General features: G+C 44.6%; 1 protein-coding gene and 1 long non-coding RNA gene across 3 annotated transcripts in view; one reads left to right on the forward strand and one right to left on the reverse strand.

The window, feature by feature from the left end:
• SMAD3 (SMAD family member 3) overlaps positions 1-23,027 on the forward strand; it is an 80,160-nt gene that overhangs the window by 33,870 nt on the left and 23,263 nt on the right. The window lies entirely within an intron of this gene.
• LOC142060505 (uncharacterized) lies at positions 13,256-18,051 on the reverse strand. Of its 2 annotated transcripts, none has more exons than XR_012661775.1 (2): positions 16,549-18,051; positions 13,256-13,655 (listed from the first exon to the last, which is right to left on the reverse strand). It is a non-coding gene; the product is annotated as an uncharacterized LOC142060505 (long non-coding RNA). The 2 variants fall into 2 exon arrangements; XR_012661774.1 differs by lacking the exon at positions 16,549-18,051 and adding an exon at positions 16,450-16,511.

Consider the following 23,027-nt stretch of genomic DNA (forward strand, 5'->3'; position numbering starts at 1 on the left):
GTTCTTTGGGAATGCAGTCCCACAAGGAGCGGTGAAAGCATGCAGCCCGCAAGTTTGATGAGGTCAAAGCATCCATTTTTAGCAAGGCTTGTTCTTTTTGGGTGCTTGGGGTTTGGGTTTTTTTTTGGTTGGTTTTTTGGCAATGCAGTTTGCTTTTACTTTGTGATCTTTGGAGTGACCTTTGGGCATCATTACTGGAAAATGTGCATTTTTCAACAATGAAGAACATACACTTGGATATTTTTGGTATTGTGCCACCTATTATTACCAGTTCAGCTAATGGTGATGCTGACCTTCATTTATCACCCTTCTTGTTCAATCATTAAGATTTCATTGCCTGGCAATCTATCCTGAAATGCTGTCAAAAAGCATTTCATAATGTAAATGAAATAAACAAAGCCCAGAAATGGTGATTTTAAAGTATGCTGTACTTCTGTGTGGCACAGGAAGATCTTCCCGTGAAAGAATGTTATGCATTACCTGGAAGAAGAAAGATGAGTGTTAAAGAGAACCTACAGACAGAAAACATGGAGTGGAATGACAGCAGAGCTGAGTCAGACCCAGCTGCCGCCTGCATTTGCAGACCAGTCCTTCCACCCATAGTCAGTGCCAAGGTAGCTTTCCCTGGGCTACCACCGAGAGCTGTCCCTTCTCCTGTTAGTTTCTCTCAAGTTAACGGAGCTATTTGTGGACACAGGGGTATAAAGTCAGAATTTAGCCTGTGAGTTTTAATTCCGCTTTTCTTTAAGCGAGTGAAAAATTTTGTCATGACCCCACAGTGCGCAGTTAATTTCATGCTTAGTGACGGAACTGATAATCTGTTTAGAAGCCTAAGGAGTACAGAAGGAAGAGCTCGTATATAATGCCAACATAGATTCTCTATAGCATGCCCATTAATGCTTTTGGGGTTGCACTGGGGTTGTTCGTACCATAGTAGATGGGTATCTGCCTCAGCGAACCAGCTTTTCATTAAGCGGACTATGTCCATGGGGGGCCCGGGGTCAGGGAGAGTGTCTGTTTGCTGCAGAAATAAAGAATATGAAGTATTAAGGTATCACCTGAAGTGACATGGCCAGATGGAGGCTAATTTCCCGTTAGGTGCTTTGGTCGCTGTGCCGAGAAGGCTCAGTTCTGCAGCCTCGGTTTTTTGAAGCCCCCATCCACTGTGTTATTAAGGCACCTACGTAAAGCTGACAGTCAACACTCATAATACAGCCCGTGAAGTGGGTGCCAGTTGTTTATTACCAGCTTTAAAAGTACCTCACTAAACAAGGCTTAGAGTTTTTGTTTTTAAGGATTAATTATTCCAAAAAAGTTAAGGGTCAAGCTACTACTAACACCAGTGAGGAGGGTGCCAAGCGGAGGTTTGAAGGTCTGATCATCTCTAAAACCTCACTAGAACCTGCTTCCCTAGTGCAGACAGAGGGGTTCGTTCCTCCTCTCTCCCTACGTGCCAGCACAAGTGCTTTATCGCTGCCTTTAAAAAGAGCCCATTGTGCCTCTCGCCTTCCTGACTCTGTTTCTTTGTGCCTTTTTCTGTTCCTAGATTTTGCATTAGGGGGTTCATTTGGTTCATTACAGGGAACTGCGCGCTCCCTGGGCATTTAGTTCATTTTCTGGCGACAAATTGTGATGTCCTCCCATTTTTTCTCAAGCTGCTGCCACCGATGGCATCAAAAAGCTGCAGCCTCCCTCCCTCTGGCGCCCCTGGGATGCCCTGTGCTGCTGCGCTCTTGCTCTCTCCTGGTTGCCCACATGGTTCCTCAGTACCCATTAGCCTCACCTGTTACAGCTCTGTATTGAAGAACAGGAGGGTACTAGAGGTGGGAATCTGTGGCTGGACAAGAGAGTATTTTGGGGTTTAACTTTGCCTTTGCCATATCATGTCACTCTTGGCCTAATTAACCTACTAAGAGGCAAAAATGGTTGTTATCAGCTTCTTGAGAAATCTTTCCTTCTTCATATGTGGAGACTTCCAGGTCTGATAGGAGCCCGTTACCTTTTGTGCTCTTGGTAGAAGCCAAAACACTGATTCAGTGGGGATTTTTTCAGTAGAGTAGTGAACACAGCTATTTGTTTTATGAAGCCTGATTATTGCGATGTTCTGGAAGGTGGATTCTGGACAACCATACTGCTAAAATAAACACGTTGCTGAAGGAAATCGGCTTGTGGTTAATTAGCAGCACAGAGAATGAATATGTATCCGTGTTCAGATGTTTGAGTTGGAAGTTCTTTATATGACTTTATAAGCTTGGATTCACAAGCATTTTTTTTAAATGCTAAAGAGCCACCAAAAATGTATTTTTAAAAGCTTCTTTGAAGGCAGCTTTCTGTATTAAGTTGATTGAACTGAGGGCTGGTGATGTCATTTCCCTCAAACTTGCTGCAAAACTCTTCTATAAAAGCATAATGTTAGGAAAACCACAGCAAAATGAGAGAAGCAAAGGCATGTGCCCAAGGAATAATGCCATCAAAGGCGGAGTAAGAGCACCACTCTTGCACCACCGACGGGAAGGGGCCCGGGCGGGCGTTTCACTAAGGAGATGTTTGAAAATCTCCCTTATTGAAGCCCATTGCAATGCTGACACTTTTCAGGAAGGGAGTCTTGAGGATTCCTGTGATCCTGACAAGAGGAAAACAGCCTTGTTGTAAAACAGCCTTTTGAAACAAAATGTTCCATCGAGAGCAAGTTGGCAGCACCGTTGTGTGCTTTCTTTGAAATGTCTACTGGCTTCAAGTAAGGCAGTTCTGATTTGCCTTGTCTGTGAGCTCCTTCAGGGTATTTTCTTCCGTGGCTTCCCGTGGTGTTTTTTTTTTTTTTCTTTCAGGTCTGTGTTCTCCTCAGATAGGACCTGAAGCAATGCTGGAAGCTCAATGCAATCACTTCAGATGCATTAAGACCTGCCAGGAATGCCACTCTTAAGCAGTAATGCATATGGCAAGTCCTGGCATTTTTACTGTGAAAGGAACCTTATGTATAGAGTAAATCAGACTCTGTGTATGTGTGGGGGAAAGTAATCAAGTTTAAAAAATATATGTTGCTAAATTTGCCCACACATCCTGTAAACATTCTGTGTAAAATGTAAGTCAGAGTGGTTTAATGTTGCAACAAAGTAGAACAAAATAACCTTAAAGAAGAAATGTAACGAATCCTTCGATGTAGCAGTCTCTGTTCCTCTGTTCCCTCCGCGGAATATCAGGCAGACCATTTTTAGAATGATATGATAGAAATAACCTTGTGCATTTCCTGCAGTCTGCTGTGCTGAATTTTGGGCAGAGTACGCTTTGGGATTTCACTAGTGAAGCTGAAGTACGAATCCAGATGGGTTTGGGAGGCTTGGGCCAGGATTGCTTAAAGAGGTGTACGATCAGATTAAGTCTGTTGAAGCGTGAGAATAAGTGGCCTGATGGGGGTTTGTTGAGCACCCGGCAACTCCCGCAGAGCACAGCAAGCCTCATTTTCTCTTACCATAGACCTTTTGTAATGATTTCCACTACCAAGGCAGAAACCTGCGCTCACCCAGCAGCAGTGTTTCACACCCACTCTTGCACTCCGTGGCCCAGATCCTCAGCTGTGGAGGAAACGACAAGAAGCCGTAGTCCTCAGAGCAGCGCTGCAATCCCTACGCACTCTGGAGCTGACTGCCGAGAGCTTTCCAGAGCTGCTCTGGCCTGGGGACGGGTTTCTTCAGCTGCCCATGTGCTCAGGTGTGTCCCTTGATCTGTTGGGAGGGGATTGCATAGGGCTGCCTGTCCTTCCTTGGGAAATGCCAGGCGGAGGGATCGTTAGCTATGCCTTCCTAAGCTTGCTTTACATCTTCTGTTGGCTGAGCTGTGCAAAAGTGCAGGATGGGGCTGAGCATCCCGTCCACTTCGCATGGTGGCTGCACGCCATGCTGGGCAGTACATAGCCCAGTGAGCTCTCCCTGACTTAAGGTGGTTGGATTTGTCCCAAAGAGAATGAGCCTTTTGGATGAAGGAGTAAACAGGAGACCTACAGGCTAAGAAATCCTTTGACAGAGCACAGTAGACCGGAATGACGTTAAGCCTGCGTCACTACGAGTGACAGAACTGGTCCTTCACATAGGCTGGGGTAACTTCATAATTTATTTTTAGGGGAAAGACTTTTGAAGTTACCTTTTCCATTCAGTGAAGTTTGGCTTTAGGTTTTTTCAACTGTTCCAAGAAAGAAAATGAAATGTTGACTTTAAGCACCTCAGTTAAATGCTCCGAAGCTGTGAAACTGCGTATTTTATAGGGGAAATTTCTGGTTTTAATGCAGTAGTTTGCATTTATAGGAAAGATAAACCTAGTCTGAAGTAACATTTCTGTAAGCCTTTTTTGGTAGAATTTGATCAGTGGTTTAAGCAACTGTAACTGATTCCAGGAACACTTCAAAGCAGGCACTTCTCATTGGCCATTTGCAAAATCACCTTCGGAGACTGAGGCTCTGGAAATGCATTTATTCACAGAATGTGTCTTGCATTAGTCCTCAGTTGGCCAACAAAATTATCTAAGGCATGTCTGAGGCAGCTACTAAAAAAACTTAAAAGGCATTACTGTTCTAGTGAAGATGATGCAATACACTCGCGCTATTATCAGTCTCAAAATTAAATATATTCAAACGAGCTTGTTCTGAAGGGATTTGATTAATATAGAGCTTTAAAGAAAAGTTGCTTTGAGTGAAGGCCCACCCTTCTTAATTTGTTGTGCATGAAAGCTTAGGTAAAAGGAGAGCGCCTTTACTTGCTCCCGTTCCATATCCCAGGTTTGCATGCGATGAAAAGGAAGTGACACATGATATTCCACGTTGTTTTCTCTATCTCTCAGACAAGGCCTACAGTTGTTGAATCTTTACAGCAGGAAGCAAAATGCTAAATATATTGGCTTTTATTCAGGTAGGAGTTTAGAAGGAGTAGGGGTGAGTATTGACTTTGAATAAGCCTGCATAGCTGTTGCTTTGGGGTATGTTAGACTGTATTGCCTGCTGGGGTTGAAATAATAGGTGCTCACAAAAGAAAACACCGAAGGCCTTTATTTATTTTTTTTTTTAAACACTTCATTATCTAAGATAACAGCAGTGCTTTATGATTTCAAAGTCTCTTTCATCCTAACTGAGCAAGGCATTTAAGTGCTTCCTCAATCCATCTCTGTTCTGCAGGGCCCTCTATGTATGTGCTTAGATTTAAGCAGTTAAATTAATGGGGCTGATGCACAAAGTCTAGCAAACACTTGAAAGTAACATCGACAGGGCGTTTCTGGAGTGCCAGCTTGGGTAATGAGGAACTGTTCGCTGGGGACCACGCTTAGAGCTTTCTAAACACATCAGCAGGTGAGCACGGTGGAGACGCAGAGGGGAAGCAGGTGGCTTGGTTTGCTTTACGCCCGCTCGTGACAAATGGCATGCCGTCTTCCAAATTTCTGGCTTCACAACCCTCTGGAGAATGTGTCATGGCTGTCAGAAAACAATTAAGAAGCCATTAGGAGGGAATGCTTTTGCCAATCCAGCACCTGACACAGCTCCCGGATGCACCTTCGCTTATGAGTCAGGAACGTACCAGCCACAGCCTTGGTCATGTAAGGATTCCCCTGCTGCTGGTGTGCACCCTGGCCCTTCTCCAGCCCTCCTCTGGTCTTTGATTATTGTATTTTTTCTTTTTCTTTAAACACTTGAATGATTTGGCTCATGAAAATCCGACGCCACCTTTTCCCACTGTTTCCGTATTATTGCTGTTTGAGAAATAAATGCCTTAAAACTATACAATTACTCATGCACGAACCGTGTTTATTTGCAGCGCTGCTGAGTCTCAGGTGCTGCTGGTCCTGCCCACACAGCCACACGCAGTGCTCCCGCTCCTCCCACCCCGTGGCAAAGTTAGCAGAGGTTTTGTGTCAGCAGTGTGTGCCGTGTGGGATGCAGGCAGACCGCTCAGCCCTCAGCGGCTTCTGGGGGCAAGTCATTTGTAAGTTACGTTTTTGTCTCCTCTCCAGCGTGCGTCCAGGAATGTTATGGGGTCTCAGTGCCTCTCGAAGCAGTCCACGCTGCCTTGCTGTTGCACCAGAGCTGCTAAGCAGTAGCTGGCTGAGCAGCCAGAGCTTTTACAGCAGTGACATTCTTCTGTGTGGGAGTGTGTGGCCCTTGATGAAGTTTCAAAACCGGAGACAACCTTATCTTCCTTAAAAACAGGAGTAGTAATAAAAAAAAAACACACCAGATTTTAAAAATCCCTAAGAGAGTCACAATAATCTATCAAGGGTGATCTGCAAAGGAAAGCAAAAAGGGTTGGTGCTCTTTGCTTTACTGATATATGTATTTTCCCCCAGCCTCCTTTTCCTAATGCCACCTTCTGATTTTCAGAAAAGTGTGTATTTTTAGTTTTGTGCGTGTCTCTTTCCTTCCCCTGCATGTGAAAAGAAACAAAATGCTTCCCAGATTTGCCCACCTGGACTTTAGCACGCATGTTTTGAAAGTAAAACCTTATCAATTGCTGGAAGAAGAATGTGGCGGTGAAGTTTTTAATTTCTTTTTTTCCCATGAAGCCATTTCACACTTCTGGTATATAATAACTGCTTCTGTGATAACCGCTCCTTCCTGTTTGTCCGTTTCATTTACCTGTTGCATCCTGTTGTAAATGGAAATCACGTTCTCTTTGGGTCAGGGACTTTCTCTTTTATGCTGGTTGTGTATTAGCCTTGATATTTGATTGGGCTTTAGTGGGGATTAGTGGGTACTACCGTAAAACAATTAGCATCGTCAAAAGTCAGTCATCTAGATGTCTGGAATGGAATTTACTGAATTCATTGCATGTGCAAATGAGCGCACGCTGGAGGGCTCTGCTCGTTCCCTTCCTGGAAGGTAACTAACCTTTCAGGTTTTGAGAACCTGTTTTTGTTTGCCTTTCTGAATACCCTTTTACGCCTTAACTTGACATAGCTCTGAGCACACTGGAGGTTCTGAGAAAAGATTAGACTGTCTGAATGATCATGTGTATTGTTATACCCAAGCGTTGTTTATGGCTTTTTGTTTTAGGGGCTGTTATGCATAAATGCATGGAATGCTTTTAAAGTCTGATACCTGCTCTTGTTGAAACGCTGAAGTGTTTCCAGTGCCCTGACACACTTCCACAAGAGGGACCTATCACATCTGTTTTATAGAGAAGCATTGAGACCAATGGGGATGGTTTTGATAAGAATAAAAAACCTAAAAGGAATCTGAAGGTTTGGAGAGCTTGGGTCTAATTCACCAAGGTCTAGCTAAACTACGTCTGTTAGAAAAAGAAATGAGTCTTACTTTGGTGGAGAACTGTGCCCCCCAGTGCTTCACTTCTTTTCAGCCTGGTATGGCTTTTAGCATTCTCTCATTTATGTTAAACAAAAGAGTTTCCCCTTCAAGCCCAGATTTTGCATATGGGAACAGGGAATGCAGAATTTAATGTCTTCGAGTTACCTGGGGCACTTCTGTTTTTTGTTTCTTTGAGTTCTGGGTAGAAAAAGGAGACAGCAACAGCCCTTCACTTGCAAGGAAGAAGACTTCAAAACCGCTGCCAACTGCAAGGAACCACGCTGCAGTGAGTCAGCACATCTCAAGGCTGGGTTTCCTGCTGCGGGCAGGGCGCAGTGCTCCTACAGGTGCTGGCCTTATCAGAAAATGGATGGTAACACCACTTCCTCCCTCCACACCTCCTCCCCGTGCCCCCAGCGGCGTGTGCCGCTCGGCTGCCGGAGCGACGGGCAGCCTGCCCGTGCCAGAGGCTGAGGCAGCCCAGCCGCGCTCCCACCAGGTTTCTTATCTTGCTCTATATCAGAAGAATATCCGGGACGAGGAGCATAGCGGCTCGGGGATGAAGGCTGCAGTTTGTTGCAAACTACCGTCCTACTTTTTGTATGGGTGGCCTGATTTGTACAATAGTGCCAGTTCGCATTGTGGTGTTTACAGAGCAAAGACAGGATGTGCGCCGGCCTGTCTCAGTGCATTATCTGCTCGTGTTATATTTTTAGGCTCTTGCTTCCCTGACAAAATAATCAGTGACAGTATATTTGCCTACGAGCCTTTGAAGGTCTGTTTTTTGCCTCATGTAAGAGTTCCCATTGTTTGGGGGTCAGCCAGCATTTCAGCAGCAATGCTACATTTTGCAACTCACCTCCATAACGTTTCTAGAAACAAACTTTGTGCCTTAAAAAGGTTCAGTTTGTGGCAGGCTGACTGCCGATCGCTGCTTCTTGCCAAACAAATTGTGGCGGGTGTTGTGAAAGCACTAGGATGCGTGTGCAGAGTAGCTGCTCTCAGGGGCCGCTTCTCAAGCTTGGCTTACGAGTAAGCCCGTGCTCGTAGCAGGGGGAAGACCTACCCAGCGAACCTCAGTTCATTCAGCAAAGCGGGAGCAAAGGTTGTTGTTGCAAGTGTCAGAGCTGAAATGTGAGAAAGTAGTGCTTGGAGGAGGAGGACAGATACTTCTGGTGTGAAGAGCTGGGCCAGAACTGTGGAACTTTCCACCAGCAGAGAGAGGACTAATTCCCCAAGCTCAGCATATTCAAAGCCTGAATGCAAAACTCATCTTTTCCTTCAGGTTTTTTTTTTTCTCAAGCTCACAATGGATAGAAATAAAATCTTAAGAACTAATCCAGTTAAGCTTTTTCTTGCCGGCTGAGAAGAAAGGGACAGAAAGAACAACAAACGCTTTGTTTCTCTTTTGCAATATCTGGTCAGTGGTCAGATACAACAGAGGTAAAGAGGTCACGTAAACACAGATAATTTGGAGCTGGATATGCTGCCTTACTGGTCTGGGGAGGAGGCTGAGATTTTGGTGGGGACGGAACCAGGACAAAGCCTTGTGGGCATGATGACTTAGATGACTGAAGAAGACAAATCCTCTTTTTCGGGCTCATCTGTAAATCAATTACCATTTGTTCCTTATTAATAATTTAGCTGCCAAGAATGTGCTTATTGCTTTAGAAGGTGGGGGGAGAAATACAGACTGTCCCCGCACTGAATAGCTGGCAATCTAAAAGATGCAAGGCATTACTCGCGGGAATATCCAGAGAAAAGTGTAACCGTGGGTTGTATTAATTACTTTAATATTTTTGCACCATTTCTTCCCTGTAAACCTTTTTGTCTGCTTGCATCATGTTGATAGCGTATGGTGCCCTCAGTTTAACTGGCCTTTCCAAAGAAATGAGACAGTGAAGGATCATCCTTCCATCCCCTCAGGGCTGGGAGGTCTTGCTGTGCCCCGGTGTAAAGCTGAAAGCTGCTCGAGGCAGGGAGAGGGGCCGGGTTCGGGAGGGAAGGAGAAGCCAAGGGGAAGCATGTAGTGGATGTCCAGTCTGGGCAAGGAATTTGGGAGGACGAGGGAGAAGCTGCAGTTGGGATGAGCTTTCAAATGTGATATAAAGAGGGCTGGAGTGCCTTGAGGACAAGGCTCTGGGCTGTTTGAACTTAATACCTCTGGAAGATACCGGACAGATTAAGAGAGAAGTGTGGTTGATGGGTCAGAATGATAATTTTAGAAGCTGTGTTTTTTGGTGGGTTGGAGGAACAAGATATTTATCTGATGTGCCAGAGAGGAGGAAGAGATCAGCTGGGACGACATAAGGACAAGCAAATTGGTTTGGTTGCTATAAGGAAAAACAAGGGGTAGATCTTCCTTTGCTTTGGGGGTTTGTTTTGGTTTTTTTTCTTAATTTTTGTGCAGGAAAATGTATCAAGGGGTAAGTAGCGAACAAAATAGGAAACGGCTGGGAAAGCTACAAGAGGTGGTGCGGAGCAGTGGTTCCAGATGGTGGGGTAGATTCCCAGAATAAGGTTTGATATCATTGCTACGCAGCAGGTCTATGCCAGGATAGGGATGAAACCTGGGTCTTCTGCCTCCAGTTGAAGGCAATAAATATCCTTGCCATTACACCAGCAGCGCTCAGCCAGCGCAGCAGCAGCAGCGCGTCAAAGGCAAGGCATGGCACGAGCCGAAGTTAACAAGCCCAGTGGAAGTTTGGGAGGCAGTGAGGCGCTGGGTGCTGCCGGTGCCCTCCTTTGCCGGAAGGCAGGAGTGGCACAGCCCGCCGCTCTCGCTTCCTTGCCATGCTTTTGGGTGCTGGTTTGGCATCAGCTCTGGTCCGTGGCACACTGGGCACTGCAGTGCCCTTTCCCTGGAAGCAGCTAGGAGTGATTTCAGAAAGTTTCTCTGGGCAAACGATGTTGTCTGCGGACTCGGAGGTTTGAAGATAGGCTAAGGAAAATGGAGAGGAATTGGACTTGCTAGTGTTTTATGTCTTGTTGAGGGAGTTGGATCCCGTTACACACAAAGCAGACAGTTGGTGCAGACTCTTAGTAAATAGACCTAGTGCTGTGAGGAGGTGGTGTGATTGGTCATTGCCTGTGTGTATTTTAGAACAATCAAATTTGTTTCACGGAGTTGTTTTTTGAGGATGGAGTGGGTGTGTGGACCAAAGGCTTAGTCACGAGGGGAGGGGAAAGAAAACTGTCTTGACTTGTGAAATCACATATTTGTGACTTATCCCATTGTTTCCCTATCTTCGTGTCCGCATTCACACGCTGTAGGAGTGAGCAGCGCTGCTGGATCCGTGTGTGGCTTGTATTCCTTTTCGCAGCGTTCAGGTGTTCAGAGAGGATTGCCCGCTCTTTTGCAACCTCGATCGAGTGCTCACGCTCTCACACTCTCACTCATGCCTTGGACAGCCCAGGAAGTATTTAGGGAAGGTGTAGGTAGTGAGACATCTCCCAATCAACAAAACCTGGAGGGTGCTTAAAAATGTGTGGATGATTCACTGGAAGGCCCTCTGTTCTCTGAGTCACTGCTGACCCAGGGACCTAGCAAGTGCCTTATGCTGCTGAAGAGGAGACATAAAAAGAAGGACATAATTGACCGTTACCTCTCTATGCCTCATCGTGTTGTTCTAGAGAAGCTGGGTGGTGTTCCTGGGTCTCCTGTCTGCATTTCATCTCGAGCGGTTATTGTGGTTGGCTTCTAAAGTTTCCCTCAAGCTTTGATTTGGAGTGAGTGGTGGTGGTCGTCATGTTGACCATGAAAGTGCTGTAGTGTTGCTCTCAGCTGTTAAGCAGAGTTTTAGTGTTCCTCTCATCTTGGCTATACCACAAAGATGGGCAGATCTATTTATACACTCGTACAGTTTTGAAAACACTTTAGGAGTTGAAGAACTGAAAATTGCTTTGTCTTCTGTGGGTTCCCCTTGCAGGTCACAACCGAGGGACGCTGCCCTGCTGCTGTAGGCTAGGAGGGATCTCTCCCGTGGCTTTAAAGAGCTTCCAGTCTTTATCTAGCGTTATTGCTTAGGCCAATACTCACAAAGGTTGCCAGATGGCAAGGTGATATGAGGCCTGGGAAAGAGAGGCCTGTGTGGTTACAGGGTGGGAGCAAAGAGGAGGGGAGCTGTGCTCCCAAACAGCATTCCTGCCCCTTTTGTGAGTGCCAAAACCACACACAACAGCCCAGCCAGACTCCTGCATGGCTGGCATTAAAGGCACTGGCCAAGAGGGGCCAAAAAGAAAATGAGGAAGAAAAACATCCCTTGTTTCTGGAATTCTGCTGATTGTTTTCCGTAATTTGGCCGATAATGGCTGGCAGTGTCGCTGTCACCCTGGACCAGCTGCCAAAGACACTAGCCGCTCGTTCCCCCGGCGTCACCATGCCCTACCGGCGTTTGACAGAGGACGATGTGGAGTCGGCATGAAAATCAAAAGCAGCTTTAAAATGCGCTCTGGCTTGTTCAAGTACAAACTAATATTTACCTGCGAGTCCGCTTCCCTTCTTGTTCCCCTCTCCTTGGCAAGCTCTAGATCTGCTTCCAGTTTAAGCTTAATGTTTAAGCGTTTCTCCAGTGAGGTTCCCAAGGCATGAATATTAAATCCTCTTTTTAGTTTGGAGAGAGGGAAGGGGGAGATGACAACAGGAAAGCTGCTTGAAATGTCTCTCTGTTGCTTAAATGTGAGTTTTGATAGAGCTGGTATTTTCAGCTGTTCGTTATGGACACCTCATGGAAAACTTTTGAAAAACATCTCATTTGGGAACAGTTCTGTCTCCTGTGGTGGTTGAAGGGTGACTTGTTTTCGTGTTGTTTTTTTTCTGGACTGTTCTTTAATCACTTCTTGCCTCGAGTTTTTATTACTACTGACATTTACATGAAAAGAAGGTATTTGTTTATGTTGATTTCGGCTACTTGCTTTTTCCTGCTCCTTTTTATGTCATACCAGCTGGATTTCCATGCAAGCAATAGTAATAATAAAACCTTTACAGGAAAGGTACTGTGCACGCACATGCTTGAGATCCTGTTTGGATGATAAGAATGACTTAGCGTGATACTGATACGTGCTTTATAGAGCTGTTTGTTATTCATGCCGCTGTGCTGCTCTCCCACACATCCTGCATTAGTCAGAGTTAAGCATTGAAATTATACATCCTTGCTCCCGGCCGTATCACCGGTGCAGAGCTGGTGAAGTTTAGGGCAGGGGAGAGTGAAGGGTAGAGGGAAGACATCTGTGCTTGTGTTAGTGCTGCTTTCCTTCAAATAGAGAGTGCTGCAGATCTTGATGGGAAAATGGTGTACCCTGATAGAGGGAGCAACAAGATGTAACATTGTGACTTCTGGTGAGCAAGGGAATTCCTCATGCCTCGCAGCATGGGGAAAATACTCTCCCCTCCCTCCTTTTCTCAAAAATTTTCAGTGTGTTTGGTTTTGGTTTTTGTTTTTTTTTTTTTGTAACATAATCTGTAATTTAGGAAAGCAGAATTGGGCTTCCATGAATAAGGTAATTATCTTGGCTGGAGGGGATGGCTGAGGGAGTGACTTTCTCTTGCTGCATGGCACGTCTGCTGTGCTCTTAGGCTGCGAATGGTAGCCTGAAAAAAATCCTTTCAACCGATCTGTAGATTTACTAGAAGAAAGGAAGCTTTCAGGTAGGCCACATACACAGCTTCCTTTTTTGCTGTTAAGAGTTTTTTGGTGAGGCAAAAAAAATATTTCAGCTGAAGTGTTTTCCACCTCCCTGGTACAATGACCCTCTTCTCTTATTGTATGGAAACAGTCCCCCAAAATAAAACTAACAAACCAAAAGCCCATAACACCACCTCCTCTCTTCCCTCACCCTCCTCAGATGTGTTGTAAAACTTGATTATGAGACGGAGAAGTTTACAAAGTTGTTCCTCCAAATACACATGAACTCTTGCACAGTCTCGAGCCTCTGATTTCGCTAGTAATTACAGACATAAGAGACTGTAAAATATTAACTTCTGTGGGCTTTTAATGAGGCGTTTCACCTTAAATCTGCAGCGTTCCCCTAAGACATCACACTCTTTTAGGTTTACTTTTTAAGCTGAATTTCTCCTGCATTGCTGGTGACTCATAATTAAGAAAGTCAGAGTTGTAAAATTAACACAGCCTTCTTCCACTACCCTTTTCACCTCTCTCACACGGCACACACCTTCTGTTAACTCCTTGTGGAAACTTCAAGGCTTGTTTTGGTAGCAGAGGTAGTTCTTTGTCATCGGGACCAAGGAGGAAAGTCTGTGAGAATCTACTCTGTGATGAAACCTGCAGTCTGCACATGGGAAGTGATTCATGCAGAACTGATTCATTAACAACTCGCAGGATGCCAGAGCGGGTCGGAGGCTGGGAAAGCTCGACTGGAAAAGAGAAGAAAATTGGTTAATTGAGAGAACGGGAGAGACTGAAGGCTGAGGAACCCAGACTCAAGTTTTTCTAAGCAAGCTGCATTTCGTTTAAAGTTGATCAGCCTTAATGAAGAACAGGTCCTCGTCACGGAGCCATCTGAGCACATGTGTAGCTCTGCTGGTGAATGGATCCCAAAGGACACCCCTGCGGAGGGGCTTGGGGTGGGGGGAGGACGTTGGGCGGAAGCACGAGCGTTTGTGGGACCAGGTCCCCTTGTTTGTGGTATGCTGTTAATTAGCACTGGTTGTGCAAATGATTATATATCAGAGTTACTGTTAAACCAGCTTGAAAAGCAATATAAAGTAGAGCCAGTGGAATTAACGGAAGACTTAAAAGGCCTATATAATTCAAGGAAAGTATCGATCTATGTCTTAAGTGCCTGAGTTGCTCTTGAAAATGGGAGATGGGCGCGCTGGAAAATTTCACCCTGGATCTTGTTATCCATGCGGGGGAGGTACAAACACAGATGTCAAATCTTGAAATAGCTGCTTTTTCAAATTACAGGAAAAGGAGCAACATTTTTACTATATAATAAAGAAAATAACAGCAATGAACCTTGAGTAGCCTCAAACTATTCCAAACAAGATAATTGGAGGCTGTAGCACAGTGTATTTTTAGTTGTATCTGCTATAAAGTAAACATGTTCTTTGCCCAGGACCACCAAAAATGTTTCCATAAGAGATGTTGGCTTTGTCCCAACTTGATAGAATGCACAAACGTTTGTCTGAGAAGCCAGTTCCGACTCCCGGTATTTATATGAAGTTTCTGTTGAAGGCACTGGCAATTGTATATATTGTGAAGGAGAGTCCAAGGTCTTAAAACTGTCATTTTTCAACACTCACTATGATAATCACTTTTACTTTTGCTAGCAGATATATATATTTGGGGCAACAGTTCTTGGTGCGAGACTTCTTTTTAAACACTGTGCAGTACATTTAGTTCCTTTTCTCTTTCAGCAATTAAGCAGCATATTCTTTTCTTGGTTCTTTTGCTCTGGTTTTACTTGGGCTCTATTGACAGCTGATGCTAATTTGCAAAGCTCTCCTGACCAGTGCAGCTATGAAGATTGCTTCCCTACAGTATCAAGAAGATGTCTGTTGAAGCTAGATACTAAATGTAAATCAGTATAAGTACCATGGAAGCTAACAGAATAACTGAGTTTAACAGCAGCTTGGCTTTTTCATTTTTTGATTGCTAGCAGGACTGTGTGCTCCAGTTATTCAGTCTTTCTTGAAATACTTTGATTTGGATGCAGTCTGTGTTATGGAAGATTATCTGAATCTCTTTGGCATTTCCATCCATCCATTTTCTCCTTATGAAGCTCCTCTGATCACACAAATAGACAGACCCATCAGTATGCCTGGAATCTCCTTGGAGAGAGGAAGTTTCTGGTTCCGTTGGATCAAAGCGTATTGGGTTTTGGATTTCATGATTGAAGTTAAACGTGGGATTCTGGGAAGAAATGATGAGCTCATATGATAAATGATTTTTCAAAAAGGCACGCTCCTTTTGAGAGGCTGAGCTTCTTAACTGTGTCTGTTTTCTCCACCCCCAGTCCCTTTAGGCTCAAGCACAAATGAATTTAGATGAGTCTGACACAAAGTTGGGCAACTAAAGTTTGCCGAAATAAAAAAAAGGACCAGACGGGCTTAGAAAAACTGGATTTAAAATTTAGAGGAGTTACAAAAATCATGCAAAAAAGTCAACTGCCTGATTTATGCTGCAGTTATTAGAAATGGTCTGTCTTCAGTTTTGCGCCTTGCTGGGGAATTCATTGCTTTCCTGTGAAATGTCAGTAGTAGTAGAGTGCACCCTTTCTGAGAACTGCCGTCCACCTTGCAGGGCCAAGTGCAATTGGGCAAGCGTAGGTGGCAGAAATATTGGGATGTTTATTAGGGAGTTTAGAACTGGGTTCACAATTAAGCCTTAATTGAGCATTAGGATATGCTATGTCTGTTCCGAGGTAGGGAGGTGAAGGACATGCATGGTTGGGCCTCTGAAGTACCTCTCCTCTGTGCTACTGGCGCTCAGAAAAGGGAGGTGAAAGAGGGTGTAGGGGCATGTAATTACAAAATGGCTAAAAATAAAGGAAAGGGAGCTGGGTTTGATAACCAGTAGCCAACACCCTGTGTCTGTGGCATGAGCAGAAGTGGTGTAAATAAGAGATAAGTAAAAAGGACAGAGAAAAAATAGTTAGATTATGATACATCTTGTTTTGTCACGCAGTATCCGTAGCTTTAAAGAAATCTAAATTAAACTGAGCTGGTATTTGCATGCCAGCAGGGAGTAGAAGTGGACACAGGTCGAGAAGAGAGCTGTGGAGCACAGGACAAGCAGGAGGCGGCTTTAGAGAAGCAACAATGGACAGACAGTTTATGGTAAACCAATAAAATGTAGTTATGTCTGAATCTGAAATTAGACTCTGAAAAATATGGTCTCAAGGCACCTGCTAAAGAGCTTAGCATTACTGGAATCTTAATAAATGACTCATGCTGTCATAATCTGATCCTGACATCAACTCTCCGTGCTGTATTTCTTCAGCTTTTGAGTGGGGGAAGGGGAAGTCTGCAAAGCCTTAGTAAAGACTGAGAGTTGTAAATAGGCAGTAAGAAGCCCACGCAAGATATGTTGGTAATTTCTGTATTGTCAGCTACTTTTCAAACACAGAACAAATGAGACTTGAGTAGAAGAATTACACAGCATCAGAAGAAATGAGAATTGCTCTTTTCCCTTTAAAATCTTTACCTGATACTGCAGGCTGTAGATGGTAGCACTCTGTTCAAGACTTCATGGCCAGGGAATGCGTGGAGCTGTGCCACCCACTGGCTGTGATCCTGTGCTTACCTGTAAGTACACACGCAGTGGTCCGCCCAAGGGGCGCGGTGACCTTTGCAGGGGTTGCCATGCTTTGCCCACTGCCTCCTCTTCCTGCCTTCCCCGCAGTGCTTCTGCTCCCGTTAGCAGCTCCTCGCGAAGGTCAGAAGCATCTGAAGCCAGCTGCCAGCTGCAGACATAGAGGAGATGTGTTTTTCTTCTAAATTCAAAGGAAGGCTTTGGTGGGAAGATTAAGCAGTCTGAATGAGAGTTACCAGCACCAAATAGCTGGGATCTTTGGTAGCGTTGAGGGGGCGATGAACTCCTCATTCCTGGTGTTGGCTCTGACACAAGCTTGTTTTGCTTTGGGAGAATCATTTAACTTCATGGCATTGGGGGTAGTAAAAAGTTACCCTCTGCATAGAGATGTGTTGCAAATTAGGTGTTTGTTAATTCTTTTAATCTTCTATAAATTTAAGTGCTAAGTAGAAGTATTAATTATTAGTTTCCTCTATGGTAGTGTGATAATATGTATTGCAAATACCAGGTCGATGCAGTTACTGCTATTTCTAGAACCTGAATGACAGTACTGTTAAAACTGCACCAGAAATTGGAAAATTTAGTGATGCTAAGCAAACTGAGGGGAAGAGATGGCAAGGGATCAGCTTCAGAATTACGAATGTGCTGCATGGGTCATTTTTTTTATTCAGTGTTATTCATTTGGCCGGTATTCAGGGAAAGCTGAGATTTTATCCAACTTCTCAGAGAAGTCCTGTGGACATTGCAGTGCTCTGCACACAAAAGCCAGATTCTGCTACAAGAATAAATGCTTACTTTCCTGGTGTAGGCCAGATGCAGGGCCAGTAAGGAACTACTTATCATGTTCTGTGCTTAAGAGAAAATCACAGCCTGTGGCCATAGTTCTTGGGGCACTGTAGAGCATACCGGCAGCTTATTTGTCATGGTTTTAAAAACCAGCTTCTGCTTGTGGTTTTTAATAAGAACGCCTTGGAAATACATAACTTACAACTTTTTCTGCCTGATTGTTTTTCTCTTTTCCTTACCCCTTTTCGCACACGCTGGTGTTACTGGATACTTGAGCTTGCAGGCATTTTGCTTTCTTGGAAGATTAATGACAGGGATATAAAACCGATGGGTTTTGCAAACAGGAGTGTATGTGTGTGAATGGTGAGGGGAGGGAATGGATCTCTGACAGAGTAAATCTGAACCTTGACAAACCCCTCCCGTAATATCTTATTGCTCATAGCACATTGCTTGATTTGCACTGCTGCATTCCACTGATTTCAGCTTTACTTTTAAAGAAGGAGAATGGGTGCAGGGAAGTTTTGTTACCCATCTAGAGGAAAGATAGCTGTAAAATGCTCAAGGAGGAAGATAAGAAATAACAAGTACATCTTTTGAAGTGTGGGGTTTGGTTTTTTTCTTTCCTGATTCAGGCTATTACAGATTAAATCAGGTTTAAAAGAAAAAAAAACCAAACCCAAAAATGCACACACCAACAACAAAACCCCCAACCCCAAAACAACAACAAAGAAGAAACCAAAAAAACAGTCAGGCCTGGAAATCAAACTCCTGTTAAGCACTGTAATGTTCTCTTATTTACTCCTCGCTCTTTCTCACACAGTTACAGAGGATTTATTTTAAAAAAAACAGCCAAACCAAAGCTTCGGTATTTCTGTCATTCTTTTTTCCTCTCTTCTCTGTTTTTGCTGTTGAGAGTCACTCAACATTAGTCCTTTGAGCAGCACTAGTCTGGACAGTTTGGAGTAGCAGTTTCACGCGTTAAACTTTCCTGGTAAATGGCTTGTAGCAGCACATAAGGATGGGTCAATCCTAAAGGTGTTCAGCCTGAGGGGGTTTTCGGTTGTTTCTTACAGACACTGCAATGTTGTCCTGACCCTGCCTTATGCTGTTGTGCAAGCAATTAAATTACCTGACTGCATTCCTGGAGCCTTGGTCTCTCTTTCTTAATTCAGTATTTTTTAATTTCTGGTTATAACTGCCCTAGGTGTGGAGTAACCACCCCACAGGATACCTCTTGATCATGTTTGAGTGCACCTCAAGCCTTTGGCTCGCTTCTCCTTGGGCATCTTTTACCAAGCACCGAGTCTTCAGAGCCGTATCCTACACGCAGGGTATGGTGCACAGTCATTATCTTTATTGCTACCACCCACAGCACAGGCTGGGACAAACACGTGGTGAGGCTTCCGTCTGCTCGCCCGCCCCAGCCCAGCCACCCAGCGGGTCTGCTGGCCACGTAGTCGCCACTCAGGTGGGGACGTGCTGGTCTCTGCCCTTCTTCTCCATGGGCCGGTGCTTCACATCGCTGAGCTGCTGTCTTCCTCCTCTCTGCTGCTTCTCCGTCTTGTCATAGCAGGACTTTGTTTTTCTGAATCATTGTTGAATTCATTTCTTTGTTATAAACCACTGCTAGCTGGTATCACCTCAGCAATCTTGCTGTGTTCTGGCTTTTTTTTTACTTTATGTCGCAGGCTCTCATAGCCTACATGCTTTCACACTCACAGGAGGTGATAACTACAGCTCATCGTATTTCCCTTAGTAGAACAGGCTTGTGGATCACAATATTTTCTCATTCTTATCTTGCAAGTTCAGGGTACGTGCTAGTTATGAAAGATGCACTAGAACACCCTCTGGCAGTGAGAGTCTGCAGCACCTGCTCGGTCTAAACATCAACGCTGTGAAAAGAACTCTTTACAAATTTTGGTATATAATCCCACCATGCAGTATAGAGACACTTTGAAGACAGAGTGTCCCACCAACATAAATGGTGCTGCTTTTGGAGAGAACCAGGCTGAATTTTTGGCCGAAGAAGCCTTGGTATTTTTAAAAGAAATCCTGATAGGTAGTAGGGAATAATAAATGTATCAGGTCAGTCATACAGGGAGATCTGCTCAACCCAGTCTGTTTAAAAGAAAGGTAAGAGAGAGGAACAATTCAGTAACCCAATGGCAAGTTTGCTGCTTAGTTTCTGTTAATTTTAATGAGGCCCGATGTGCTGAGCTCTCAGGTGGTTTGGGGAATACTTCACTCTTCAAGATTAGACTGTGCTTTACAACAGGACCAAAAAGGGTAGAAGTTGTGTGTGCCATGGAGTTTATTACCAGATTGATCTGCCTGTGGATGTGAGAGAGAAACCTGCTTGAGTCATCCCAGAGGGCTGTGGACTGCAGAGATGGTGAGCCAGTCAAATGCGTCCTCAGCCGTGGTGCATGCTAACAAAAGTATATCCTAACTCATCTCGCACCGGCTTTTGGCTTTCACCAGGTTCCTCCAAGAAATGTTACAGCCTGCTATAGCCCGTGATACTGCCAAGTTAGAGACCTGAGCCAGCTCGTGGTGTGATGCTGAGGGGACGGGAGCCAAGGAAGGGAGGGAGGAGGTGAGATAAGGCAGGACTGTGGGAATGGGAATGTGTTGGACAGGAGGAAGACCATCTCGCCAAGGCAGTGCTAGTCCTGTAGGCCAGTGCAGGTGCCCTTAAGACTGCAGCCTAGGTCGTTTGTAAGTGAGATGACTGGGTGCTCAGGACAGCTATCGTGCTTGACCAAGTGTTTGCATCTATAAATGACCATTCAGTTAGCTGATAAAGATGTGGCAGTGGACTGCGGTAATTTTAGTGCTGCATCTACACAAAAAACTGCCTTTAGTAGAGCAGTGTTTGCTCATCTAATCTTGTGTCCTATCTCAGCTTTACCAGTTATCTGTTGCTTTGGAGAAAATCCTTGAGGGTTGAGACAGGACGGCAGAAAGAAATAATGCTGCCCTGTTACTTAGCCACGTTCTTCCCAAGAACAGGCAGACAATGTTATTTTGTCTCAAGTCCCTTAACAAAGAACCCAAGGAGAGATTGCACAATCATAAAAATGTAATTAGCCCCCAGGGGTTTGGGGAAATATAATTTCTTTTACCTTATATTCTTATTGAGGGGAGAGGGGAGAAGGGGAGGTTATGATGTTTGAAAATAAAACATATGGTGCTGTCATTTTAAAAAATCTTTTTAGATAAGAATGTAGAGAAGCCCATCTCTCCTGCCTTATAGACAGCATTCATGCCATGAGCGGTGGCAGAGAGCAAGCACAACGTGTTTCCCACAGTGTGGAGTCTCTGCTAACAAAGAGGAGTAGCTGCGATACTAGTGGTTGAGAGCTCTGTCATGCTTTTAGGCTGGTTTTGTTGTAGATAACACTGAAGCTGTTCAGGATTCGGGGACTGCTCAGACAACAGTGACTTGATATCTGTCTCCACCGACTCCTGCGAGAACTTTGTTGGCAGAAGGGCTCCGATAACCTGGGTGGTGAGGGCCACCGCATCCAGAGCGAGACAGGCATGTGGATGTACTGGGTCGTCTTTTGTAAAGACTTCATAGCTTTTACCAAGAGCCCTGGGGTGATGGGAGGAAGGGCACTTCACCCTCCAGCTGACAGGGAAGTCTGCTGTAGGTATAAAGAGTTGCTTCTATCCTGGCAAACGTAGGAAGAGACCCAAGCCTTGCAAGTCATGCCAGAGTCATACACACTTGGTGTTAGTCCCCCATCTCAGCTGCTAACCTCAACCCAAATCTGCCCGTGCTGCTGACGTCCACCTGCTGATGGTGACTGGGAACAGTAAGAACACTTGCCATAGTTGCATCTCCTGCGCAATACTTGGAATAATCTCTCTGGGTTGTGTTTTTTCTCCTTTACCCCCATTTTAGATGCAAGATATTCTTCCAAGCAAAGATGTTTGAAAGGGGAACAGAAAAGCAGTCCTGTTTTGTTCTTTCTTTCAGCCTACTGTCTTTTTGTTAAATTTAGTGACTATTTTCACACTTCTGGTATATATATATATATTGCAATTTTTTTTCCAAAATGACAACTTTTGGGGTCAAATAAGTCAAGTCTTGGCCCCATTGAAATGAATACCAAGATTCCCACCTTCCACAGAAGATCAATTCTACACACCAGTGCCCTCTTTATGAGCCTTCCACCTGGGAAGGCCAGTTTTCAGCTTTCCTGTCCTCTGAAAGAGCTTGGCCTAAGAACACACTTGGAAAATGTGCCAGATACTCAGCTGGTTGGTCGCCCCGTCACAGAGCAGTCTGAAGAGAACGCGTGACCCATAAATAACAGGCATAATATGAAGAAATACATACTATAAATACGTACTATAAATAATAACTGTGGGCGTTGTGCGTTTTTTTCAGGGCTGTGATATACTTGCAGGTTTTAGATGTTTTGTAACCTGTACCAGCAAGTCCCTCAGTGATGGCATAGACTCCTTATATACTTTGTTCGTAACACTTACGTGGCGTGTTTTCCTGCTCCCCTAAATCAAGCGCTTGTCAGCGATAGCCTGAATTGGTTGCGTTTTGCCTGCCTTGTTGTTGTAGCAGTGTTTACAAGAGGTGTGCGTGTTACCAAGCTCTGCCAGAGGAGCTTTTGGGAAAACTCTATAAGGGCAGCCAAGACTAGCGCAACCACTGTTTGAATAATTGTTTGTGTGTTTTGGTTTGGTTTTGTTTTGTTTTTCTAGATTGGCTGCCAACACAAAGAACCAAGGGAAATAATTCCGAGTAAAATTTCAATTTTTTTTTTTCTTTCCTTGACAAATTGAAAAATAGAAACATTTCATTCCACCAAACCCCTGAAGTGTTTCGTTTCAGTCATTAACAAAAGCAAGGGAAATGAGGGGTTAGACTTCAACCAAAGTGCCCGGGGGCAGCTCCCGTTCAGTGGCTCAGGGAGTGGAGCCCTCATTCAGGACGGAGGAGACCCTGCTCCCATTCTTTCCTCTGCTTGTCTTGCTGCCCAGGAAGTTTTGCTGGGAGCAGCCTATTCTGAGGTGAGGATATGATTAGGTGAAAGCGAGTTGGAGGAGACACAGGCTAGATGTAAAAACAAAAGTAGGCAGTGCTGAAAAAAACTATTTTTTTGCTTTCAAGCTGCAATTTGGAAAATGAAACTGGAAGCCTTGCTTGTTTTTGAACACTGTTTAAAGGAAAGGTATCAGTAGGAATTTTGGATGATTTTGTCACAATGGAAATTCATGTGTCTCTAATTTAAAAGTCCGGTTTTATTAGCGTGTATTTTAAGATGTGATGCTTTACGTGCACAGCCTAAATTGCTGAGCTGTGCAAATGGCCTGTTCGTTAGGACACCCACAAATGCTTAAGAACTACCACTAAACTGATGCATTCTTATTTGCTGTAGGTCTCGTCTCTGCCTGCAGATGAACCTCTTTTCAGAAAATTAAAAAATGCAGAGCTGGGCTGTTATATAAAACAAACACTTTACAGTTTTCAGAGATAACTTTTTGGCCTGAAGAGCGGGACCGGCATGCCTCCTTGCAGCACTGTCCCGGTGGGTTTTGGTGACCAGCAGCACCCTTTGGGGCTGTCGGGGTACGAGCTGCCTGGGCAGCCTATGCTTTGAGTCTGCAGGCTTGGCATTAGGTTCCCCTGCGCAGCGTTTGATGGGATGTGGTCAGTG

The sequence above is a fragment of the Phalacrocorax aristotelis genome, chromosome 7 (genome assembly GCF_949628215.1).
Source record: "Phalacrocorax aristotelis chromosome 7, bGulAri2.1, whole genome shotgun sequence".
Taxonomy (NCBI): domain Eukaryota; kingdom Metazoa; phylum Chordata; class Aves; order Suliformes; family Phalacrocoracidae; genus Phalacrocorax; species Phalacrocorax aristotelis.